Raw genomic sequence first — 4,594 nt, forward strand, 5'->3', positions numbered from 1 at the left:
TATATAATTTCCCTACAGCCAGTGGGCCCCCTTTCCAGTGTAGGCCCGGCACCACTTGGCACCTGGTCGGGAAATGTCATGCCTCTTACCATAGCCGCCTGCGAGCTTCAGTGTAAATATTGCATCAAAATCGAATCAATTTGAGCGTGATTTAAACCCAGATGATTGTAACCACTCTAAGTTCGTCTGCCTTGGGAAAGCTAGCGTGTCTCCGACATAGTGATAACACTCGTTGCCTTCTCTAGTGCAGCTCAACCAGGTCTCGTCCCATTCATCGATATTTGTGATATCACAAATCCCGGAAAATATGCATTGTAGTCCAAACGAGTTGTTCGTTGTAGTTTTTGAAAAGTGATTTCTGTTAAATAAAATATCTCCTTTTGAAGTAGACTTTGAGCTTTGTAACTTTGCAGATCTTTTTCATGGTCAAACAGCAACATTACAGACTAACTAAAGTTGAAAAAGTGAAAAAGCATAATAGCACCCCTTTAAGACTAATATCTCAGTAAAGACTATTATTTTGCACATTTTTTTTTTTTTTTATGTTTTTGTGTTGGTCCTCTGAGGCTGTGGAAAAATGTGTCTGGGTTTTTTTCGTCATCTTCACACCAACAAATTAAACTCATTAAATCACAGATGCTTGAAGCAGACTTCTTGATACATCTCTGTTAAAATATTCTGTTGTTATATCATCATGCTGTCCTATGGGAAAGCTAGATTGGCTATTTAAAAAAAAAGAGATATAGAAAGAGCGAGGGAAGGAAGGAGGGAGACCGCCTAACCTTCATCGAGCAGATACTGTATTTGCTGTAATATGCCTTCAAACCATTGCAAATACAGTTTCAATAAGGTGTGTGTCACGTCTCTCATTTCCATCAAGGTCAGACATGTGTATGGCTGACAGACGTGTTAACACACAGACTGATAGGTCAGTGGGTGTCCGCACTGACAGCCAGATAAAGGCTAAGTTGTGAATGTATTGAGATATGGAATTGATTCCCTGTGTCTTTGGTGGTCATGCTGTTTTGCGAAGTGTTTGGGAATGGAACCCCTGGATGTAAGTAGGGCTGGGCAAAAAAATCGAATGCGATTTTCATGCGAATCTTGTCAGTAAAGCTGCTTCTGGTGATTAGTAGTAAATCTCCAGCACATGCTTTCAGATGGAGCGGCATTTACTACACAGAGCCGTAGATCACTGACAAGCTACACAAAATCGCGTTCAAAATAGCACGCGATTCATTGACGATTTTGAACGCGATTTTGTGTAGCTTGTCAGTGAACTAAGGCTCTGTGTAGTAAATGCCGCTCCATCTGCACAGCCCTAGATGTAAGTATATACTTGTTTGACGTGCCTGTTAAAGACCCCCTGTGGTGAAAATCTAGTTTTTAATGTTGTTTACATGTCTGTCTAGTGTTTTTGATATGCGTAAAGGCAAACCATGTGCAAATTCATCAGTCAACACCATTGTTGAGCACTGTGTCTGCAGAATACCAAAGACAGTCTTAAAAATGCAGTTTGAAACAGTTATTGTTTCCTACCATCACAAACATGTAACCAATCATGTCAGCTTGTGATTGGGGCTTTTCCTATCATGTTGATTTTTAGAAAGTAGCTGTCTGAGATGGTGAGCAGCCAGGAACATTTGTTTGTGTAACATTAGCAACACATTATTAGCTGTTTCATAACAGGCCAAAGGCTAATGTTATCAATTACGTGTCCAACGTTGTAGAGAGTGATACACAAAATGCATTATCATTTTGATACATTGACTTGAAAACGACCCTGTATAATTCGCACTTCCTCTTCTTCTTCAGAATCACTTTATGGTTCAAACATGCGCATATGGCTGAATTAATCCAATATTTCCATTTTCTGTTGGGTAGCATTTTTTATACGAAGGTTAACTGAGTGAAATTGGAGCAGGTAGTCTGAGCTGGTGTGATTGATGCAGGCGGGGACTAATTTGCATATTCATGGTTCCTTGTATAGGCCTTATATAGCACTCCCCCTATTCTGCACTTCTTGCCTTCTGTCTTTCGTTTGTAATCCGCTTCAAACATTACAATGCACGTGATAACTTTCGTTTACTCTACAATAAGTAAATCCACTTCACCAGCTAATTACTATTCAACAGTGATGCTATAGATCAGGGGTATCCAAAACCGTTCCTGGAGGTCTACTGTCCTGCAGAGTTTAGCTCCAACCCTAATTAAAGAGATAGTTCACCCAAAAATGAAAATTACCCCATGATTTACTCACCCTCAAGGCATCGTAGGTGTATATGACTTTCTTCTTTCAGACGAATACAGTTGGAGTTATATTAAAAATTGTCTTTGATCTTCCAAGCTGTTTAATGGCAGTCAGCGGGTGTTGCAGTTCATCAGTCCAAAAGAAGTGAAATAAAGCGCATCCATCCATAATAAAAAGTGCCTCACACGGCTCCGGGGGGTGAACAAAGGCCTCCTGTAGCGAATCGATGCATTTTCGTAAGAACAATAACCATATTTAAAACGTAATAATCAATTAAATCTAGCATGCGCTCACTGTTGTACACGGAAGCAGCTCCGGGCGGATGACGTATGACGTCGGTGTTGCACATGCGCCGCTCAGAAGTGACGCACGCGGAAGCGCAGGGGAGAGATCAAAACAAAACAACAGTCACGAATTAGAAGTACAAAACGAGGAATTGTAAAGAAGAATGTCGGAGGATTTTGATATAAGCCAAGAGGAGACTGGTTTTCCTTTGCTAAAGTAAGGAAACTTTGCTTCCTTTGCTCCTTTAAACAAATGTTGGTTTTCATGAGACTCACCAGCCGACATCTTACATCATCCTGCCGGAGCTGCTTCCGTGTACAACTGTTGGCGCAAGCTAGATTAAAGTGATTATTACATTTTTAATATGGATATTTTTCTTACAAAAACGCATCGATTCAGTACAGGAGGCCTTTGTTCACCCCCCGGAGCCGTGTGAGGCACTTTTTATTATGGATGCATGCACTTTATTTCACTTCTTTTGGACTAATGAACTGCAACACCCGCTGACTGCCATTAAACAGCTTGGAAGATCAAAGACAATTTTTAATATAACTCCGATTGGATTCATCTGAAAGACAAAAATGCATCGATTCGCTACAGGACGCCTTTGTTCACCCCCCGGGGCCGTGTGAGGCACTTTTTATTATGGATGGATGCGCTTAATTTCACTTCTTTTGAACTGATGAACTGCAACATCCTGCCATTAACTGCCATTAAACAGCTTGGAAGATCAAAGTCAATTTTTAATGTAACTCCGACAGGATTCATCTGAAAGAAGGAAGTCATATATGCCTAGGATGGCTTGAGGGTGAGTAAATAATGGGATAATTTTCATTTTTGGGTGAACTATCCCATTAATATTCAAGCCATTTTAAAGCATGAAGGTATTATTTTCATGGGAAAAATGTTTAAATATGTCATTTCGATTATCAGCGATGAGTTTTAAGGGATAAATTTCGCGACTGCAGAGGGAATGTAGAATGATGTCACAATGCGATTTCACGCCTTTGCAACGCATAATTCTAAAACCCTCAGAATGGAATATGTAAGTATGACTCACATTGAAATAAATATGTAAATCACAAAGGTGACCGTATAGGAAGTGACATCATGGCAAACTGTGTCTGATTGTAGCGACAGCTTCAAAAGTAACTAAATAAATGAAGCAATTAAGAAATGCATGTGACGAAAAACTGATAATTGCGTAATTTGTTATACAAGCAAAGAAGTTTGGACCTGTCAGCTGATTAGCATGAATTCTGCATATGCATGAATAGCTCCTGAAACTGGTTAGGTTTGATGTTATTTGAGCTGCATAAAAAGAATCACAGCGGTTAAATTGCAGCCGATTCTTTGTTGCAAAAACAGAGATGAAAAGTTTGAAAGCAGTTTATTTCGAGACGCTCAGGAGATCATTTTGACCTGCTCAAAGACACACACACAAACACACACACATATACACGTGAAAGATAGTGTGTTCTCTCCATCTGAGTTGAAGAGCTGATTAGCAGCGTGAGGGTGGGTAGACGGGGTTCAGCGAAGCTGTTTAAATATCAATGCTGAATGATTCCACTGCCAGGTGCTCTTTTCTCTCGTCTCTGCCTGACTGCTCCATCACTAAATACCATTGATTCTGCTATTACACACGCGGGGAGTAACGCTTCACAGAAGTACCATTTGTTTGAGACTGTGTGAGTATGTTTGCTTGAGCCTGATGAGAAATACAGTGAGTAATGTTGTATCATAGGGCAGGTGTCTGAAGCTCAGAGATTTCAATGCATAGTGAAAACTGTGAAAATGTTAAATCTGTGAAAATGTTAAATCATGTTCTCCACATACTGGATGCAGTATATTATACAGAAAGCATTACGTTTATGAATGAAAGAGAGTGAAAAATATGTGCATATGTGTGAGAATGCAATGTAATTGCATGGGTTTTCATACAAGGTAGGTATTTTTCAAAGTTGAAAAATGAAATGTTTCATAATTGTTAAAAAATTCTCTCTCTCTCACACACACACACACACACACACACACATATATATATATATATATATA

Source organism: Sinocyclocheilus anshuiensis, unplaced genomic scaffold (genome assembly GCF_001515605.1).
Source record: "Sinocyclocheilus anshuiensis isolate Anshui unplaced genomic scaffold, SAMN03320099.WGS_v1.1 scaffold1170, whole genome shotgun sequence".
Classification (NCBI taxonomy): domain Eukaryota; kingdom Metazoa; phylum Chordata; class Actinopteri; order Cypriniformes; family Cyprinidae; genus Sinocyclocheilus; species Sinocyclocheilus anshuiensis.